Below are 23,072 nucleotides of genomic sequence, written 5' to 3' on the forward strand. Positions count from 1 at the left end.
ATCTTTATATCGCAAAACTATTGCAAGGAATCAAACATATCATATTCAACGATCTACAAGTTTATGTAGGATTTTATGACTAACCATGTGAATGACCAATTCTTGTCATCTCTTTAAATTGATATAAGTGAAGCAAGAGAGTGTAGTTCTTTCTACAAAATATGTGCCCATGCTCTAACAATTATAAGTGAAGCAAAAGAGCATTCTACAAATGGCGGTTTTCTATATGAAGAGAAACAGGCAATACAAACTTCAAATGATATAAGTGAAGCATGTGAAGCATTCTATAAAGCCATACTCAAAATATATAAGTGAGGTGCAATGAGAATTCTATAAATCAACCAAGGACTATCTAATACCAGCATGGTGCATAAAAGAAAAATGAAAACTAAATGCAAAAGACGCTCCAAGACTTGCACATAATGCATGAACGAAACGAATCCGAAAACATGCTGATACTTGTTGAAGGAAGAGGGGATGCCTTCCGGGGCATCCCCAAGCTTAGACGCTTGAGTCTCCTTGAATATTTACTTGGGGTGCCTTGGGCATCCCCAAGCTTGATCTCTTGCCTCTCTTCCTTTTCCTCATATCGAGACCTCCTCGTTTAGACACTTCATCCACACAAAACTTCAACAGAAAACTCGGTAAGATTCGTTAGTATAATAAAGCAAATCACCACTCTAAGTACTATAGAAAACCAATTCATATTTTGTTTTTGCATTGTGTCTGCTGTAATATAACTTTTCCATGGCTTAATCCACAGATATAAATTGATAGATTCATCAAAACAAGCAAACTATGCATCAAAAACAGAATCTATCAAAAATAGAACAGTCTGTAGCAATCAGAACATCCACCATACTTATGGTACCCCAAAAATTCTACCAAAATTAGGAAAAATAAAAAAGTTCTACAGAAATACAGCACGAAAGGAATCAGAACCAATTGACGTTCCAGATAAAAATGTAAAATCGTGCACTACAGCCAAAGTTTCTGTCCTGCACCGTACAAACCAACAAGCATTGTCAACATCCTAAAGGCAAACCTTGGCACATTATTTTTATAATACAATGGAATTGTACAAGGGGATAATTATTTTTGATGAAAAATTTCTGTAATCAAGATTCACAAAGTTTCCGTGAGCATGAACAAAGTGCAAGGAGCTCTCCCACTTCAACAATGCTTGTCTTTCTTACTTTCACTTTCCTTTTTGAAAAGTTTTTAGGTTCCCCTCTTTATTTAATTTTGTTTTTAAACTATATAAAAGCACTCAACAGAAATAAATGACTCTCTAAAACTTCCGGGTTGTCTCCCTGTGTAAGGGCATACTTATCCCTTAGGTGTTTTGGTGATTGATGACAGTGCTTTTGCGGACTAATCGTGTGCCTTGAGTTTCTCAGACGCTTCATCACTAGGCACGAGATGATTCGGTGCCCCTCGAAGACTATTGAAGACAGTGTTGTTCTATGTTTCTCTTTGGTGGATTTGAGTTGTAGGAGAGCCGTACTATTAAGAGGGGGTCCGCGTCGGAAAGGTTCGGGTGGAATCATCACGTACACGTTTGCTTCCTTGCCTCCACCTTTCCCTTGCACTTTGGAGCTTTTCTCTGTTATCCTCTTTGTGCTTGCTCTGACGGCTACAGTTGTACTTGCGGTAGTACTGCTCTATGGAGTGGTAGTACCGCAAGCACCTGCGGTAGGACCGCTGGGGTTCATGGTAGTACCACTCCTCTGGAGCCTTAGTACTGTGGCTCCCAGGCCTAGTTCTGCTCCGGTACGGTAGTAGGGGCGGATGTAATTTTTTACATCCGCGCCCACATGGTAGTACCGCACGTCTAGCGCGGTAGTACCGCGGAAGGCCATGGTAGTACTGCTCCCCTGGAGTCGTAGTACTGTGGCCCTCATACCTAGTACCGCTGCGTCGCAGTAGTAGGAGCGGATGTAATTTTTTACATCCGCGCCTCAATGGTAGTATCGAGCCTCGTGCGCGGTAGTACCGCGCGCGGCCTGGCTCAGCTAGTTTATGGTAGTACCGCGTCTTAGCGGTAGTACCGCGTCTTAGCGGTAGTACCGCGTCGGATTTTTGCACTATTTCGTTTTCAGCGGAAGTAGGCACGGATGTATTTTTATTCATCTGCTCTCTTCGTAGGCTTGGACTTTCCTGCCTTGCAGTAATACCGCAAGGGGGAGCGGTAGTACCGCGCTAGCGGAGGTACTGCTCTCATCAGGCAAGTCCCAGCCTCTGCTGCTGCCGCGGAAGTACCGTGGCCCATCACAGTAGTACCGCGTGGCCTTGCGGTAGTACCGCCCTCCTGGAGCGGTAGTACCGCATGTCGCAGGCTGAACATGTGGATAATGGTTGGATCTATTCCATGACTATAAAAGGGGCGTCTCCTACCTCTAGTTGACTACCTCTTCCACCTCTAAGCTCCATTGTTGCTCCAAGCTCCATTTTCGCCCGATCTCTCTCCCTAGCCAATCAAACTTGTTGATTTTCTCGGGATTAGTTGAGAAGGCCTCGATCTACACTTCCACCAAGAGAGATTTGATTCCCCCCACTTATCCCTAGCGGATCTGGTTACTCTTGGGTGTTTGATCACCCTAGACGGTTGAGGTCACCTCGAAGCCATACTCCATTGTGGTGAAGCTTCGTGGTGTTGTTGGGAGCCTCCAATTGTTGTGGAGATTGCCCCAACCTTGTTTGTAAAGGTTCGGTCGCCGCCTTCAAGGGCACCAATAGTGGAATCACGGCATCTCGCATTGTGTGAGGGCGTGAGGAGATTACGGTGGCCCTAGTGGCTTCTTGGGGAGCATTGTGCCTCCACACCGCTCTAACGGAGACGTACTTCCCTTTAAAAGGAAGGAACTTCGGTAACACATCCTCGTCTCCACCGGCTCCACTCTTGGTTATTTCGTGCCCTTTACTTTTGCAAGCATACTTGTGTTGTATCTATTGCTTGCTTGTGTGCTAGTTGTCATTGCATCATATAGGTTGTTCACATAGTTGCATATCTAGACAACCTATTTTGTTGCAAGGTTTAAATTGATAAAGAAAAGCTTAAAAATTGTTAGTTGCCTATTCACCCCCCCCTCTAGTCAACCATATCGATCCTTTCAATTGGTATCAGAGCCTCGTCTCTTTATTAAGGACTTTGCCGTCCGAAGAGTATGGTTGACACCAACGACGGTGCGGAGGAGCACTCCGGTGTGAATCCTATCTCGTCTACGGCCGATGGGGGAACCTCGGTCTCCCGTGAGGAATTCAATGTGGCTTTAGACACATTGAAAACCTCCATGACGACCGAGGTTGAAAGCATGTTTACTAAATTCCTGGAAGGACTTAAACTATCCACCTCGCCGATGAAAGTGGGTGATCCCACTAACAAGGTGACGGATGCTAACTCCGACAAGGGGGAAGCTAATAGTGAAAAGGGTCCTTCTACTAGTGGTAGAAATGGCACCGGCATCTATGCCCATGTGGAACCTCCTACTTATGGTGGACCGATTCCCTCTACTCATTTAAATCATGCCGGTCCTCCTCCTAAGATTGTGAAAAATGAGGATTTTGATTCTTGGGTTTATCGTTTCAAGCGTCATTTAAAACATGTGAATACTAATCTTTGGAGAATCATTGAAGAAGGTTTCTATCCACATGACCCAAGCAACTTCACCCCTCGAGAAGCCGTGGATAATCAATTCAATGAGAGTGCTCTCTTCATCATCCAAGATGCAATCCTTCCCGAAGATCTCCCTCATCTTCGACCTCATGCCATGGCTAAAGACGCATGGCAATGTGTTGTGTCTCTCTATCGAGGAAGTGCTAGCATTCAACGCTCCAACTATGAAGTGGTGCAAGATGAAGCCGATGAGTTTGCAATGAAAGAAGACGAAGAACCTCGTGAGCTCTTTCGAAGAGTGACCAAACTCGCGGTCTCACTCCGAGATCATGGGAGCAAGGACACGGATGACAATTGGATCAAGCGCAAGTTCCTCAAGGCCATGATGCCCTACAACAAGGCCATGTCCTCCGTCATTCGTCAAAGACCGGACTTCCACTCCATGACCTCAAGTGAAGTGTTGGATGAGTTCGTTGCAACGAGCATCTTGGACAAGACCGCCGACAATGCGGTGCTCCGTTCTCAAAGGGCAAAGAAGCCCAACCTTGCCTTGAAGGCCAAGGTTAGTGTGGAAGAAGAGGAAGAAGAGGAAGATGAGGAGAGCAACCCCGAAGACACGAAATATGATTATCATGAGCACATGGCTCTTGCCTCAAGACAATTTTGGAGAAAGAAGAATGCAAGACCCAAGTTCAACAAGAACAACTCAAGTGGCCTCAAGGGCAAGCAACGAGTTAGAACTTGTTTCAACTATGGCAACGTGAGTCACTTCATTGTGGATTTTCCTTACGAGAAGCGGGAAGACAATGGTGGCAAGTTCATCCGAAAAGACAAAGCCAAGTCCTTCCCCAACAAGAACAACTCACCAAGAAGACTCCTACTCGCGGGTTGGTGGTTCAAGAAGAATACCGTGAGGATGACGATGATGATGAAGATAGTGAAGCAATGGCCATGGCATCCGTTGCCATTGCCACAACTCCCCGGGTGTCTCTCTTCGATTCACACAACGAGAACATCACCGCCAAGTGCCTCATGGCTAAAGCCACCAACAAGGTAACCCCCAACATCAAAACCACCATTATTCCTAATCCTTCTTTGACGGTTGGCTTTGATGATGGTAAGGGGTCTAATGAGGAGGTAAATGAATTTGATTCCTTCATGAGTAAGCTCAAGGGCAAATCCAAGAAGCACTTCGTTGCTCTCTTGGAACAACTTGGTGAAGCCAATGACATGATCGAGGCTCACGAAGAAACCATCTCTAAGATGGAAGGTCATAGTCGTGACTATGCCGATGAGATATCGGATCTCTCTAATGCTCTTGAGGAAGAGCGTGGGCATCGTTTGGCTCTTGAGGAGTCACACAACGATGACCATGCCAAATTAAAGAAAGATCTTGATCATGCTCTTGTTGTGTCTCGTGTGCTAACTTCCGAGAAGGCTAAACTTGGGGTTGATCATGCTAGACTCAAGGAGGAGTTTGATGTACTTGACAAGGCCCATAAGGTCTTGAAAGGTGCTCATGCAAACCTCAAGGAGTCTCATGCTCAACTCCAAGTTAAGCTAACCAAGGAAAAGGCCACATTTCCTCACATGGTCTTAATTGATAATGCAAATGCTACTAACCCGTGTTGTGAGCATGTGCATCTTGTGGAGGAGAATGCCAAGTTGAAGGAACAACTCGAGAAAGGTCTTGTGTCATGCATACAAGGTGAGAAGAACCTAAATGACCTTTTGAGCAATCAAAAGGAAGTTGTGGGCAAGGAGGGAGTTGGGTTCTCACCCAAGTCCAAGAACAAGAAGAAGAACGAGAAGAAGAATAACAAGACCAAACGACCTCCCCCGCTTAAGCAAACTTTTGTGAAGGAGGGAGAGGGTGCTCCTAAGGAGAAGAAGAACAATGCGAAGAGTGGTGATGCCAAAAGGGCAAAGCCATCTCTCCCAACAAAGCCGGCGACTTTAACCCCTCTTATGTGTTGTGTCGTGCTAGTGATGGGCATGTTTATGCTAAATTTGTTGGTTCTTCTTATGAGTACATTGAATGGTCTATTTGGGTTCCTAAGACCCTTGTTACTAACATCAAAGGACCCATTACTAAATGGGTACCTAAAACCAAGCATTGATCTCTTGTAGGTGTTTGCTTCCGGTGGGGGATCATGGTTGCTCGATAGTGGAGCAACAAATCATATGACCGGGAGCAAGGACTTGGTGGTGGACGTGCAAAAGATCCCATCTATGCCCACCAATGTCGAGTGGGGTGATGCCTCACATTCTAAGGTATTGGGTCTTGGCAAGGTTGTCATTTCTCATGATCTAACGATCGAGAAAGTCATGCTTGTTGAGTCCCTTGCATACAATTTACTTTCCGTTCGTCAACTTGCACTCATGGGCTTTGCCACCTTCTTTGATATTGATACCGTGGCCCTCTTGTGGAGCAAGACTCTTAAAGTAGCCTTTGTTGGGCATGTCGAGAAAGGTCTCTATGTGATTAACTTTTCGGAGCAACCCACTAAGACCGCGACATGCCTAATGGCTAAAGTTGATGTGGGATGGCTTTGGCATCGCCGTTTAGCCCACGTCAATATGAGATCTTTGCAAAGTCTTCTCAAGGGGGACCATGTCCGTGGACTAACAAATGTTAGTTTTGCCAAAGATCGTGCTTGCAGTGCTTGTATCGAAGGAAAGCTTCATGAGATGGCTCACCCTCCCACGACTATCATCTACTCGAAGAGACCCTTGGAGCTCCTTCACATGGACCTCTTTGGGCCTCCATCCTTTGATAGTCTTGGGGGTAGAAAGTATTGCTTGGTGATTGTGGATGATTATTCAAGATACACTTGGGTATACTTCTTCAAGAGGAAGAGTGAGACTCAACAAACCGTCATCGACTTTGCAAATGAAGCTCAACATCAACATAATGCAAAGATCTTGACAATAAGAAGTGACAACGGCACCGAGTTGAAGAACTACACCTTAGATGAGTTTCTTAGTGATGAGGGGATCAAGCATCAATATTCTGCACCATATACCCCTCAACAAAATGGTGTTGCGGAGAGGAAGAACCGGACGTTGATGGATGCGGCAAGGACCATGATGGCGGAGTTCAAGTCTCCATACAACTTTTGGGCCGAAGCCATCAACACCGCATGTCATGCATCCAATCGGCTCTATCTCCGCAAAGGCTTGAACAAGACTCCTTATGAGATACTCACCGGAAACAAGCCCAATCTCAAGTACTTCCGGGTGTTCGGGTGTAAGTGTTTCATTCTCAAGAAAGGTGTTCGTTTGTCTAAATTTGAGGCTAGAGCTTATGAGGGCATATTTGTTGGTTATGCTACAGACTCTCATGCTTACCGTGTTCTCAACAAGTCCACCGGACTCATTGAGGAGACGTGTAACGTGGAGTTTGACGAAAATAACGGCTCCCAAGTGGAGCAAAGTGGTACTTGTGATGTATGTGATGAAATTCCTCCCCAAGCCATAAGAAGAATGGGTATTGGTCATATTCTACCCATTGAGGAACCCCTTGTGGCCGAAGGAGAAGGACAATGCTCCACTCAAGTGTAGCCTTCACCTACTCAAGACCCACACGCTTCCGAAGAACAAAGTGTAGGCCCTCAACCTCGTGAACAAGACCAAGGGCAAGATAAATCTCAAGATGGTGGTGAACCTCCAAATGATGCCCAAGGTCAAGTTCTCCCCATCGAGCAAGTTCAAGATCATGAGCAAGCTCAAGATCAAGAACAAGCTCAAGACGGCGCTCAAGATAATCAAGTTAACCCTCCTCCTTCCACATCCGAGGAGGAATCAGAGCGTCGTGCCGCAAAGATTGCTTCCAAACTCACCACCAAAGCCATCTCATGGATAATGTGGTTGGAAGCCTAAGAAAGGGGGTAAGCACTCGTAGACAATTAGCAAACTATTGTGAACATCACGCGTTTGTCTCTTGTGTTGAATCCCAAAAGGTCTATGAGGCGCTCGAAGACTCGGATTGGCTCAATGCCATGCATGTAGAACTTAACAACTTCAAGTACAACAAGGTGTGGAGGTTGGTGCCAAGGCCTTCGGGGAACCATAACGCCATTGGAGCCAAGTGGATTTTCAAGAACAAGCAAGATGCTCATGGGAACATCATTCTTAACAAGGCAAGATTGGTAGCACAAGGCTACTCCCAAGTCGAGGGTATCGACTATCGGTGAAACCTTTGCTCCCGTTGCTCGCCTTGAATCCATTCGTTTGTTGATTGCTTATGCTTCCCATCACAACTTTAAGTTACAACAAATGGATGTGAAAAGTGCTTTTCTTAATGGCCATATTAATGAGTTGGTTTATGTCAAGCAACCCCCCGGGTTCGAGGATCCTTACTTCCCGGATCATGTGTATCAACTCGATAAGGCACTCTATGGCCTTAAACAAGCCCCATGTGCGTGGTATGACCACCTTACCGAGTTGTTACAAGATCGTGGATTTGAAGTTGGGCAAATCGATCCCACTCTTTTTACTAAGAAGGTCAAAGGGGAGTTGTTTGTGTGCCAACTATATGTTGATGACATTATCTTTGGTTCCCCTAACAATGCTTTCAATGAAGAATTTGCCGCTCTCATGACCTCTAAGTTCAAGATGTCTTCGATGGGAGAGTTGAAGTTCTTCCTTGGTTTTGATATCAAACAAAGAAGAGAAGGTACCTTCATCAACCAAGCCAAATACACTCAAGACATGCTTAAGAGATTCAAGCTAAGTGATGTCAAGCCGGCCTCTACTCCAATGCCCACCAAGTGCCAACTTGACATTGATCCCAATGGTAAAGCGGTGGATCAAAAGGTATATCGCTCTATGATTGGTTCCTTGCTTTACCTTTGTGCATCTAGACCGGATATCATGTTGAGTGTGGGAATGTGTGCACGGTTCCAAGCCGCACCAAAGGAAAGCCACTTTGTGGCGGTCAAGCGAATCTTTCGATATTTGGCTCATACCCCAAACTTTGGCCTATGGTACCCAAGAGGAGCTAACTTCAAGCTTGAAGGATTTACGGATTCTGATTGGGCGGGAGACAAGGTGGATAGGAAGTCCACTTCCGGAGGGTGCCAATTTCTTGGTTGCTCTTTGGTGAGTTGGTCTTCCAAGAAGCAAAGTTGTGTGTCTCTCTCGTCCACCGAAGCGGAATATGTGGCGGCCGGTAGTTGTTGTGCACAACTCTTATGGATGAGGCAAACTTTAAAGGAGTACGGTGTCATTTGTGACAAAGTGCCTCTTTGGTGTGATAATGAAAGTGCCATCAAGATTTCTCTCAACCCGGTGCAACACTTCAAGACGAAGCATATTGAGATTCGGTATCACTTCATCCGGGATCACATTAGGCGAGGGGAGATCGAGCTCAAGTATGTCAACACTCATGATAACCTTGCAGATATTTTCACGAAGCCCTTGGATGAAGCAAGATTTCGCGAGTTAAGGCATGAGCTAAATATCATTGATTCGAGCAATGTGACTTGAACCCTTGCACCCCCACCACACTCAACTTGTTGTCTAGTTTAGGTGTTGGCATGGACATAGGGGGAGTGTTGTTCTCTCAATGAACTCCCCCTCCCCCCATTATGCATAAATCGATCAACTCTTTCACATTAGCCATTTTTATGGTACTTGTGCTTCAAAGACGAGTTGTGGTCATGGGCCCAAGGATAATTCTTTGCGGTGCCATACCAACTAACTCAAACATAGGTGGCTCCGGCCACCGCCCTCTCCTTTTGAGAGGTTGTGTCGCGTGGTTGCTCCTTGTTGTCTTTTTGCCTTGGGTTGTGCGTGCTCTTGTGGTGTCTCTTGTGCTAAAAGTTTCCTTGCAAAGATCTTCTTCTGTTGTTGAAACCTGCTTTTTCTTGAGTTCACGGTACTACCGCAGCCAGCTACGGTACTACCACGTGTGGGGAGCACGGTACTACCACCCCCACGCGGCATTAATTTTTTACTGCCGCCTGGGAGAGCGGTACTACCGCTTCGGTGTGGTACTTCTGCCCAAGAGGTACTACCGCGATGACATGCGGTACTACCATGCTGTCATAGACGCGTGGGGATAAGGACGGGCAGGGGGAGTTCTAACTCCCCCATGCCCATTCGTCAGTTCCCCCACATCGTCTCTCTCTCTCACGCTCAATAACGGGGCCGGCGTCCATCACCGGATCTCCGCCTTCAGATGCCCTCCCGTGATTCCATCCGGTGGGATCGTTCCCCACCACGTGCTCTTGCCATGGACCAAGGTGGTGGCTCTCGCTGTTCCAATCCTAGTCATGACACTGGTTCCAAGCGTCTACGCAATCCAGGTGAAGCACCAGAGGGCTCCACTGCCCCCAAGCGCCATGTCAAGACATCGCTAGTAAGCACAAGGAACCCAACAAGGGCATGGACGAGATACCCTATCTGAGTTCGTCCGTCTCAAGAAGCTCAACCCATATGTGCATCCTCGTGCTACTGTTAGAGGTTGTGAACTGTTTTGGAACAAGCAATAGACTCTCACTTATCTGGATGTCATCAAGAACAAGCAAAATACCTACATGGATGTCAAATGGATAGAAATGCATCACCGGTGGAAGGACAAGTTCCGTCAGTACTTTGGAGAAGCTCTAGATTTGGTGGAGTAGTTTGGTATTGAACATGTGATCTCCTTTCACCTTGACTATGACCCTGAGCTTGTTTGTCAGTTCTTTGCCTCAGTTTACTTTCACCCTGATGAGGAGCGGAGGATGACCAATGGACGTAAGTTGACTGCTACTTGGAAGGAGTTCATGGATTTGCTCCATGTTCCTGATGACAGGCTTGACACTCCTGTGGGTGTTCGCCCCCATGCTAATCCTGAGTCTGCTAACAAGGACAAGCTTCAGCCATACTATGTTGAGAAGGCACTTCCCAATGGCAAGTCAGGGTGGGTGCTCAACTCCTTTCTGGATATCATGTATCGCATCTTCCGCAACTCTTTATTCCCTCGCATTGGTGACAAGGACAAGGTTCATGCCTATATGGTGGATATGATGCTCCTATGCGAGGAGGCTCGTGTGTCTCAGACTCAGCCACTTGATGTCTCACACATCATGTGGTGTGAGCTTCGGTTTGTAGTGTTCAACCGCAAGGTGCCTATCTATGGGCCCTATCTGTTTCTGCTGATCTCGAAGACTTGGGAGAAGATGTTCCCTGGTGAGGAGTTCCTTGCTCCAGACTGGATTCGACATGATCCCATCTGTCTCCGTGTCAAGCCCAACTGGGCCAACACTACTACTCGTGCTGAGGCGTCTGCTGCTAGGGCTTCTGTTGATGAGGAGGATGCTGGCGCAGAGGATGTTGCTGAGGACCGTGCTGCCATGTCTTCCCATAGTTCCTCTATGCCCTCGTGGGCCAAGAAGCTGAAGGACAAGATGAAGACTCTTTTCTGCATGCAAGCTAAGGGCCAGTACAGGACTCACATGGCATCCAAGGAGAGTCGTCGCCGGGACAAGAAGATCTTGCAGCTATATGGCGAGGATGTGTCTGGCAGTTCTGAGGATCGCATCACTCCAGAGGCCGAGTGGATGGAGAAGCAAGGCTACAGGTGGACTAATTCTGAGGAGGACGTCAAGGAGACCATCCCTGCTGCCGAGGAGTCAGACGAGGAGCGTTGGGATGAGTTCCCTACTTGAGCCACCCCTTGTGTGTAGGTGTCCTCTCTGCCTTTTTGGCTTCTCGATGCCAAAGGGGGGGAGAGTGTAGGGATTTGCGAGTCATGTGTCGTCGTTCATGTTCCGTGTGTTTGCTGCTTTCTCGTTTGAACCTCGTTTGAACCTCGTTTGAACCTCATTTCAGTTGCTTTGGGTTGCGTTACTTCATATGGTGTAAGACATATGCACTCTATCTATCTTAGCAAGCTTGTGATATATTGTGCTACCTTTGTGCTATGCTCTGCTTAGATGTTAGTTATCATACCTTTGTCTCTAAAATATAGGGGGAGTGTTGATCCTAGTTAGTGTGCTATGCAGTCCAAAGCATCTATCTAGATTGCACACATCTACGGGGAGCCCATCTATATTCTAGAGAGGAGGGGTTTGCCTGTGCCCTATATTATCTCATCTATGTGCAAATCCCGTATTGTCATCAATCCACCAAAAAGGGGGAGATTGTAAGGGCATATTTATCCCTTAGGTGTTTTGGTGATTGATGACAATGCTTTTGCGGACTAATCGTGTGCCTTGAGTTTCGCAGACGCTTCATCACTAGGCACGAGACAATTCGGTGCCCCTTGAAGACTATTGAAGACGGTGTTGTTCTACGTTTCTCTTTGGTGGATTTGAGTCGTAGGAGAGCCGTACTATTAAGAGGGGGTCCGCGTCAGAAAGGTTCGGGTGGAATCATCACGTACACGTTTCCTTCCTTGCCTCCACCTTTCCCTTGCACTTTGGAGCTTTTCTCCGTTATCCTCTTTGTGCTTGCTCTGACGGCTACTGTTGTACTTGCGGTAGTACTGCTCTATGGAGCAGTAGTACCGCAAGCACCTGCGGTAGTACCACTGGGGTTCATGGTAGTACCGCTCCTCTGGAGCCTTAGTACCGTGGCTCCCAGGCCTAGTTCTGCTCTGGTACGGTAGTAGGGGCGGATGTAATTTTTTACATCCGCGCCCACAGGGTAGTACTGCATGTCCAGCGCGGTAGTAGCGCGGAAGGCCATGGTAGTACTGCTCCCCTGGAGTCGTAGTACCGTGGCCCTCACACCTAGTACCGTTGCATCGCGGTAGTAGGAATGGATGTAATTTTTTACATCTGCGCCTCAATGGTAGTACCGCACCTCGTGCGCGGTAGTACCGTGTGCGGCCTCGCTCAGCTAGTTTATGGTAGTACCGCGTCTTAGCGGTAGTACCGCGTCGGATTTTTGCACTGTTTCGTTTTCAGCGGAAGTAGGCACGGATGTAATTTTATTCATCCGCGCTCCTCGTAGTCTTGGACTTTCCTGCCTTGCGGTAGTACCGCAAGGGGGAGCGGTAGTACCGCGCTAGCGGAAGTACTACTCTCAGTCAGGCAAGTCCCAGCCTCTGCTGCTGCCGCGAAAGTACCGTGGCCCATCACGGTAGTACCGCGTGGCCTTGCGGTAGTACTGCGCTCCTGGAGCGGTAGTACCGCATGTCGCAGGCTGAACATGTGGATAACGGTTGGATCTATTCCATGACTATAAAAGGTGCGTCTCCTACCTCTAGTTGACTACCTCTTCCACCTCTAAGCTCCATTGTTGCTTGAAGCTCCATTTTCGCCTGATCTCTCTCCCTAGCCAATCAAACTTGTTGATTTGCTCAGGATTAGTTGAGAAGGCCTTGATCTACACTTCCACCAAGGGAGATTTGATGCCCCCCACTTATCCCTAGCGGATCTTGTTACTCTTGGGTGTTTGAGCACCCTAGACGGTTGAGGTCACCTCGAAGCCATACTCCATTGTGGTGAAGCTTCGTGGTGTTGTTGGGAGCCTCCAATTGTTGTGGAGATTGCCCCAACCTTGTTTGTAAAGGTTCGGTCGCCGCCTTCAAGGGCACCAATAGTGGAATCACGGCATCTCGCATTGTGTGAGGGCGTGAGGAGATTACGGTGGCCCTAGTGGCTTCTTGGGGAGCATTGTGCCTCCACACCGCTCTAACGGAGACGTACTTCCCTTTAAAAGGAAGGAACTTCGGTAACACATCCTCGTCTCCACCGGCTCCACTCTTGGTTATTTCGGCCCTTTTACTTTTGCAAGCTTACTTGTGTTGTATATATTGCTTGCTTGTGTGCTAGTTGTCATTGCATCATATAGGTTGTTCACATAGTTGCATATCTAGACAACCTATTTTGTTGAAAGGTTTAAATTGATAAAGAAAAGCTTAAAAGTTGTTAGTTGCCTATTCACCCCCCCCCCCTCTAGTCAACCATATCGATCCTTTCACCCTGGAAGCGCTTTCTTTAAAGCCATTAAGCTAGGCATATAGTGCTCAAGTAATGGATCCACCCGGATCCCAAGGTATATCAAAGCCAATTTTAATTAACAATGATTTGTAATTTAGTACTGAGCACAAAGTAACATATATCAAGCAATGACGAAGTCTAACTCTCTTCCTATGCATCGGCATGTCATAAAAGAACAATTCATGCACACCAAGTAAAGGCTAATGCATAGTATAAGCAGTTTCTTGCAATTTTATCATATTGGAAACATAAAGAGGCGGAGATGTAGTTCCTCTCTCATAATAATTGCAAGTAGGAGCAGCAAGCACATGCATATTACATTCATCAAAATCATCATGTGCAATGGTAAAAGGCAACCCATCAATATAATCCTTAATAAGCACAAACTTCTCCGATATAGTGTAGTAGGGAGAATTCAAAAAGATAATAGGACTAGCATGCGTGGGTGCAATAGCAAAAATTTCATGTTTATCATAAGTAACTATAGCAAGTTCATCTCCATAAGCATAATTCATATTGGCATCTTGGCCACAAGCATAGCAAGCATCATCAAAAGGGGATATTTCAAGAGAATCAACGAGATCATAACAATCATCATAGCAATCATCATAGCAATCATCCTTTGGTAATCACAAAGGGAAATTAAACAATGTATGATTTGAAGAGTTACTCTCATTAGAAGGAGGGCACGGGTAGCTAATCCGCTCTTCCTCCTTTTGTTCTTCGCTCTCCTCATCATCTTGTTCATCCAATGAGCTCACAGTTTCATCAATTTCTTCTTCCATAGCTTCCTGCAAAATATTACTCTCTTCTTGGATAGAGGAGAATTTTTCAATATATGGTTTAACATAGGCATTAGAAGCATAATTATCATAACAATATTCAAGTATGGCAAAACTTTCAGATTTGTAAAGAGTAGCATCATACTTTTCAATCAAAGAAGCAATTTCAAAAGCACCCTTAAAAGCAACAAGTTCTTCAATTTGTTGAACATCATAGTAATTATAAACACCCTTAGCATACGAAGAATTCCATTATCAATAAACTCACATTGGTAGGGAAGGTGTTTCTTAGGGTTTTCAGAACAAGTAACATCATATATTTCACATAAATTCCATGCATAGCATTGCAAACATTGAATTTGATCCCATAATAGTTTCCCTTTTTCAGATATACCGTGTCGCACATAACAAGCATGCTCATATAAAGATTTGCCCTCAACTAAGCTAGTTGGGGTTTCAGCACGAGCACATAGGAATCGAAGATGATCCAAGTAAAAAGCTTCAGTAGTGTGATAGATTTTGAGTGGTTCTTAAACCATTGGAGTAGTAGGGACAACTAATTTTTTTTGGTATTTTGTGTTTCCTACCCATAACTAAAGATAGAGAACAACTAAGAACAGCAAATAAAAATTACTTAGTGATAAGGAAAACAAGCACACACGAGAATATTCACCCCACGCTATGACTCCCCGGCAATGGTGCCAGAAAAAGGTCTTGATAACCCGCAAGTATACGGGATAGTTGTAGCCTCTTTTGATAAGTAAGAGTGTCGAACCCAACGAGGAGCTAAAGGTAGAACAAATATTCCCTCAAGTTCTATCGACCACCGATACAACTCTACGCACGCTTGACGTTCGCTTTACCTAGAACAAGTATGAAACTAGAAGTACTTTGTAGGAGTGATAGGATAGGTTTGCAAGATAATAAAGAACGCGTAAACATAAACTAGGGGTTGTTTAAATAAAGAAGCAACTAAAGTAAATATAGAGAGTGTGGAAAAGTGGTGGTAGGAGTTGTGAAATTGCCCCTAAGCAATTGACTATGTTACTAGACCGGTAATCACTATTGCAATTCTATTTGATGGAGAGGCATAAGCTAACATACTTTCTCTACTTGGATCATATGCACTTATGATTGGAACTCTAGCAAGCATCCACAACTACTAAAGATTCATTAAGGTAAAACCCAACCATAGCATTAAAGCATCAAGTCCCCATTTACCCCATACGTAAACAACCTACTTACTCGGGTATGTGCTTCTGTCACTCACGCTACCCACCATAAGCAAATCATAAACATATTGCAAACCCTACAGCGGGAATCCCTCACGCTTGCGCGACACGGAGGGAACAATAGGACAACACCAATAATAAAACATGCAACGCAAACCAATTATAGAAAGTCATCAATCACTGATAGGACAACGAAAATCTACTCAGACATCATAGGATGGCAACACATCATTGGAAAATAATATGAAGCATAAAGCACCATGTTTTAAGTAGAGGGTACAGCGGGTTGCGGGAGAGTGGACCACTGGATATAGATGGGGGAAGGTGATGGAGATATTGGTGAAGATGACGACGGTGTTGGTGAAGATCGCGATGATGATGATGGCCCCCGGCAGCGCTTCGGCGCCACCGGAAGCAAGGGGGAGAGAGGCCCCCTTCTTCTTCTTCTTCCTTGACCTCCTCCCTAGATGGGAGAAGGGTTTCCCCTCTGGTCCTTGGCTCCCATGGCTTGGGAGGGGCGAGAGCCCCTCCGAGATTGGATCCATCTCTCTGTTTCGGCGTTCTCTGATTCTACCCCTTCACCATTTCCTTTATATCTGGAGATCCGTAACTCCGATTGGGGTTAATCTTTTGCCCAGATTTTTCTTGTAAAATTAGCTTTCTTGCGGCAAAAGAAGAGCGTCAACCACCTTACGGGTGGCTCACGAGAGCCCAGGGCGCGCATGCCTCCCTGGGGCGCGGCCCCCTGTCTTGTGGCCACCCCGGACACTGTTTCGCGTTGATTTTACTTCCAAAAAATCATAAATATTCCAAAAAAAACTCTGTCCATTTTTATCCCGTTTGGACTTCGTTTGATATTGGGTTTCTGTGAAACAAAAAACATGCAACAGACAGGAACTGGCACTGGGCACTGGATCAATATGTTAGTCCCAAAAATAGTATAAAAAGTTGCCAGAAGTATACGAAAGTTGAAGAATATTGGTATGAAACAATCAAAAATTATAGATACGACGGAGACGATCATGTAGTTCCCCGATATTTTGAATGCCCATGCATGAAAATCATCTCCTCCTCCTTGCCGAATAGGGATTGTCAATATTGCTTCAGCATCAGGAGCAATGAAAGTATATCGAACAAGCTCTTGCCTCCATGACCAGTTAGATGGATCGATAAGCTCAGACACACGCTCAATGGTGGTATGCTATGGCCGCAAAATAGGAGACATAGATATTGTACCTGGTATCCATTTTTCATTCCAGACCGATATGGAGGAGCCATCGCCCACACGAGAGATCAATCCGGATCAAAGAGCTTCCCTCCCTGCCGTGATCGCCCTCCAAGTGGCCGACGCCGACTTGGGTATAGTAGCATGCATGAATTTAGTGTCGGGGAAGTAGCGCCCTTCAGAATACTTGCACAAAGGGAATTCTGGTTGGTGAGGAAGCGCCACCCGTGTTTGCCCAACATAGCAAGATTAAAAAGATGCGGGTCTCGGAAACCCATCCCGCCCTTACACTTGGGTGTGGCTAGCTCCTTCCAGGACACCCAATGCAATGACTTCTGTCGGCATTCTGGATATGGGGGTACCCAGACTTGCCCGCCTGCGGCCCATGGCATGGCTCCATGGACGGCCTGGTACGACCCAGCTTCAACAACAACTCAAGACCCTCGCGAGGGGCCAAGCCTCGCGAGGTGAAAGACACCAAGACCTCCAAAGGGATCGGCCTCCTCAAGACGACTCCCGAGGAGCATAGATTTCTATGCAAGGCTCACCTTGCGAGGTTCGACTGACGTGAGCCATGACGACCAAGGCCAGGCGGGCGCTAGCAGGCGCAGAGTACCAATTTCCTCTTTGGTGCAAAGGAGGCGAGCACCAGGCGTAGAGTCCCGAGGAATCAACCAAAGGTTTCCATTCCCATGCAATGAGACCAAGACCGTTAGGACGGCAGGACGAAGGTCATCACCGAGCCCACCACAACATCATGACCAGAGGCTTTTGCAGGCGAAGACCACTGTCGGTGTCAAAACCGGTGGATCTCGGGTAGGGGATCCCGAACTGTGCGTCTAGGCGGATGGTAACAGGAGACAAGGGACACGATGTTTTTACCCAGGTTCGGGCCCTCTCGATGGAGGTAAAACCCTACTCCTGCTTGATTAGTATTGATGATATGGGTAGTACAAGAGTTGATCTACCACGAGATCAGAGAGGCTAAACCCTAGAAGATAGCCTATGGTATGATTGTTGTTTGTCTCTATCGACTAGCCTGGCCTCGGTTTATATAATGCACCAGAGGCCTAGGATAACAAGAGTCCTAGCCGAATACGCCGGTGGGGGAGGTGTCCTTGTCTTGATCGCCAAGTCTTGTGGAATCTTCCTTGTATGCGGCAGCTGTCCGGACTGGCCCATGAGTATACGGCCATGGGGGTCCTCGGCCCAATTTAACAGATCGGGAGATGACGTGGTGAGTACCCCCTAGTCCAGGACACCGTCAACCACTTTACTCAGGATAGGATGTACTGGTTGTCTCCCTTCAAATTTTGCCGTGTTGGGATCCCTTCCCGCCTTCATTTTGGAAGAGGACCAAGGCCACTATAAATAGGACCTAGCCACCACCAAGAGAGAGGGGGACAAAGAGACAGATCGAGCCGATCGTATCCATTCCACCCTCACCAGCTCACCAGCTCACTTGAGTCAAAGAACACGCCTCTTGAGGCTGTTCTCCACTGTACTAGTTCTTCCTCAGCCCCTCGAGGCAAATCCACCACAAAGCAGGAGTAGGGTTTTACACCGCAAGGTGGCCCGGACCTGGGTAAACCACCATGTCTTCCTTTCCCTTCGAGCTCGACGCATTTGGCTGTGAGATTGGCGAGTCGGCAGACTGGGTAGGTTGAGATCTCTGAATGCACCCTAGAGTTTGAACCTCTCAAGGGTTTGCGGAGCCCAAAAACTGACAACTTCTTGTCAAGAGAGCTACTCAAAAATATTTAGCCATTGGTGAAGTAAGGCTCTTACAAACTTTTTTGGTCAGTAGGAAAGTACTCATTGGATAGGTAGGAATAGATTGAACAACCGATTTGAGTAGAGTCTCTCAGCCTGCACAGGCCAATAATTTTTCCAACCAGCCTTGCATTTTCCCGTGAGCCCTTTCGCTGATATGATCAAATGTACCATTGGTGATCTGACCCACAACAATAGGGAGCCCTAGGTATTTCTCGCTGAAAGCTTGCACATGAATATTCAGAGTTGCTTTCAGAACCTGCCTCAACGAATCAGGAGTGTTAGTACTAAAATATATTGAACTTTTATCACGATTAACACTTTGGCCCGAAGGCTCTCCATAAATCATGAGAATTTCATTCAGTCTGAGAGCACTTGGATTACTTGCATTGATGAAAATAAGACTGTCATCTGCAAATAATAAATGAGTGACCAATGGTGATTTGTAACTCACCCGCAAGCCTCTATCAATAGTTACCCCATTGTAATATTTTAACAATGAGGAAAAACCTTCTGCACATAGCAAAAAAAGATATGGTGAAATTGGGTCACCTTGTCGGGATCCTCTGGATGGTGTGAAGTATGGCAGTAGTTCATCGTTGACACGCATCGAAAACCGAACAGAGGAGACACACTTCATTATTAATCTAACGAAGCTCATATAGAAATGCAGCCGAGACAGTATTGCTTCGAGATAATGCCACTCGACGGGGTCATATGCTTTCATCATGTCAAGCTTGACCACACAAGAGAAATTCTTGCCCTTCTTCCTCCTCCTCATCGTGTGTACGCTTTCATATGCAACTAGAACATTGTCGGTGATGAGGCGGTCGGGGACAAATGCACTTTGCTCTTCGCTGATAACCTCGTCCATAATTCATCTCAAATTGTTGGTGATCACCTTGGCTGCAATCTTGTACAAAACTGGGTACAATGCAATGAGACGGTACTACGAGATTGATAGGGGGTGTCTAACCTGGGGAATGAGAGTAATAGAAGTGTCATTCAATCCCGACGGTAGCTCCCCCCATTGAGAAAATCAAGAACTCTTAGGGTTACGTCATTACCAACTAAATCCCAATGACGCTGATATAAACCTGCACTAAAACCATCAACACCGGGGGCCTTCGATGGAGCCATTTGAAACAACGCCACTTTGACTTCCTCCGGGGTGTAGGGTTTGGATAGTTTAATATTCATCGCCTGCGTCACCTTGACCGACACATGCGATAACAACAGCTGGGGTTCGGCAAACCCTTGTGATTCATATAAAATTTGGTAAAAAGTCTGCACCTCCACCTTGTCCTCATCTCCACTAGCACAAACGGTGCCATCATCTCGGCGCAGTTTTGAAATTCTGTTCATTCGTTTGCGTTGCGCTGCTTGTGCCAGGAAATATGATGTGTTACGATCGCCCTCGCGGAGCCACGGAACTCTCGAGCGCTGTCGGATCCACACCTCCTCTTGATGTAGGGCTTCCTTCAACTTTTTAACGATGCTTTCCTCCTCATCCGAAGGCCCAGAACCTATAGACTGACACCAAACACGGTTCAGTCGTTGTTGGAGTTGCCTGACAGTATGGGCCAGACACCCAAACTCCTTCAAACTCCACGGCTCCAAAGTTGACTACAAAGTGCCGAGTGCCGATGCAATGCCTTGGAGGCCCGGAGTCCGTGGTATACCCCGCCAAGTCTTGGCTACTAGACGGTCATAATCTGAATGAGTCTGCCAAACATTCTCATAACGGAATTGCTTCTTGGCCCTAGGCCTATCTGACAGTACCTCCCTTATTTCCGCTATCACAAAACAATGGCCAGACTCAACTGAAGGGAGATGTCTAACCCGTATGTGATGAAAAAGCTGCCAGAGTTCCTCGTTCACGAAAGCTCTCTAACCGTGCCTTGACTTTTGCATCTCCTGCTTGATGAGTATCCCATGTAAAGGCCGTGCCAGACCAGCCCAAGTCTTGGAAGGAGATCTCATCCACAACCTCCCGGAAAGCTCTCATGTGAGCTTCAGACCGTGCCGCTCTACTGAAATGCTCACATGCATACAATGTTTCATTAAAGTCTCCCATGCACAACCATGCGCTATGGGGTATGTCATGCAAAGTACGCAAGAACCGCCAACTGTGATGTCTATCTTCTGCTCGTGGTGCTCCGTAAAAACCAGTGAAACGCCAAACAGAAGCGTTCTGATTATTGCTATGAACCAGTACATCAATATGACTCTTACTAAAATTCTTCAAATCAACGGTCACATCTCTGGACCAAAAAAGACCTATGCCGCCACTAAGGCTGACACTGTCAACAGCAAAACTACCTGCAAAACCAAGCATATACTTTAGATCCTCAACTCTTTTCTCCTTGATTTTTGTTTCCATTACAAAGAGAAGGGAGGGTCCTTCAAGCTTCACAATACTTTGAAGCTCCCGAACTGCCTTGGGGTTCCCAAGCCCCCGACAATTCCAGCTTAAACAACTCATTGTGACTGGCAGGACCGCACCGCGGTCTCTGCCGAATTATCTGGTGTGAGATTCTTCTTCTTTGGTTCACAGACAAAGTCATCCCCATTTGTATGTTTAAGGCCTGAAGTTGGGTCCTTTTTGCTTGCACTCGTGTCCCCAGCAGCAGCGCCCAAACTCCCATCTGTAAGCAACAAGGGCCTTGCCACGGGTCTGTAGACTTGATGTGGAGCACCTTTTCGCTTCGGTGGCTGCTTGTTCTTCATAGGAGATACAACTTCCTCCCCAGTTTCCTTGTTAGTGCTAGAATTCCTCGTGGTTAGCCTGCTATGAGTCCCCACCTTTGGCTCCCTGGAGGAATTGTCGCTGGCCGCCGGCTTCCTAGCATCATCCGAAGCACGAAGCTTAGAGCCAAACGAGAGTTCACCCTTGACATCGCGGGAGCCCGGAGTAGCGCAATAGAGCTCTGAGTGCCCTAATCTACCACAAGAGAAACAAAAGTAAGGCAGCTGCTCATATTGAATGTCTACAAGTCCACCTTCTTCCTCCTGGCATAGTCGATCAAAATCCACCTTCTTAAAGGTTTATCTACCTCAATTGATATCCTGGCTCACAGAAAACCGCCATTGTGATCAAACTTAACAAACTGAGCGTTCTTGTCCATCTGCTTAGCAATAGGAGTCCACCACGCCTCTTCCCTTAGGTTATAGGGTAGGTTCATAACCCTAGCCCAATTTTGCAGACGATTGAACATGACCTCATCAGGTCGCATACACTCGTCGAACTCAGGCAGCACCACGGCGTTCTTGTTGATGTGCCATGGCGAACTGTTCCACACCCGATCTCTGTCTCTCTGGTTCTCAAATTCTGCTACGAACACGTTTACGCCTGCTGATCTGAACTTCAAACCATGCGGGTTGCCCCACGCCGGCCGAACTGCATTAGTAATGGTCTGGATGTGAATTTGGTTCCGGTGGAGCACCTTCCCGACCAAGAGCCACTTTTACGTGAATTGTATTTTGATCTTTATAATATGAATGACACACGTATTATCATGCAAAAAAAAAATTTCGTTACAGAGGTATTAGAAAGGAAGGAGTTGATAGCTGATCCGATTTCTGCGGTCCTTCCATTTCTCTATTTCGTTGACAAAAGTTTTGACCGAACGAAGAGCAGGGCGCAGTGTAACTCTCGCATCGCAGCCGTCCATTCGCCACCGATCCAACCGTCCATTGCCCGCGCGCGCGGATCGACGGCCCCACACTGCTCCCTTCCCGCGCCGTTTAAATAGTCTGCCCAAACCCGTCGTCCAACACAACCCACTCCCGCCTTCTCAAATCCCCCATCGCGCCCAAATCTCTCCGCACCTCCAACCCACTAGCCGCAATGGACGCCTCCGCCGCCGGCGCCGTCTCCAAGGCGAAGAAGTACGTGGTGGGGCGCAAGCTCGGCGGCGGCCCCAGGAAGAAGGCGGTGGCGCGGTCCGTCAAGGCCGGGCTGCAGTTCCCCGTCGGCCGCATCGGGCGCAGCGGGTCGGCATGGGCGCCCCCGTCTACCTCGCCTCCGTCCTCGAGTACCTCGCCGCCGAGCTTCTTGAGCTGGCCGGGAACGCCGCCAAGGACAACAAGAAGTCCCGCATCATCCCGCGCCACCTGCTGCTCGCCATCCGGAACGACCAGGAGCTCGGCAAGCTTCTCGCCGGCGTCACCATCGCGCACGGCGGCGTGCTGCCCAACATCAACCCCGTGCTGCTCACCAAGAAGACGGCGGAGAAGGAGCCCAAGTCGCCCAAGAAGACGGCGGAGAAGGAGCCCAAGTCGCCCAAGAAGACGGCGGAGAAGGAGCCGAAGTCCCCCAAGAAGGCTTAGTCGATTACTGTCTAGTGATTCCTGATAGTAGCAGTGTTTTGTTTGGGTAATGTCGATGTAGTAATGCTCTGTTCCGCTGAGAAAAAAAAAGTCAGAAATCTCTCTGACTTACAGTAAATTCTTTCTTTATTATCTGTCTGTTCATGATTTGCAATGCTATGGAGTTTCACATCA

The 23,072-nt window shown here is 47.0% G+C and overlaps 1 pseudogene; it reads left to right on the plus strand.

The window, feature by feature from the left end:
- The first annotated feature begins 22,352 nt into the window (after window positions 1-22,352).
- On the plus strand, window positions 22,353-23,072 carry LOC123117397 (probable histone H2A.5; annotated as a pseudogene).

The sequence above is a fragment of the Triticum aestivum genome, chromosome 5B (assembly GCF_018294505.1).
Source record: "Triticum aestivum cultivar Chinese Spring chromosome 5B, IWGSC CS RefSeq v2.1, whole genome shotgun sequence".
Classification (NCBI taxonomy): Eukaryota; Viridiplantae; Streptophyta; class Magnoliopsida; order Poales; family Poaceae; genus Triticum; species Triticum aestivum.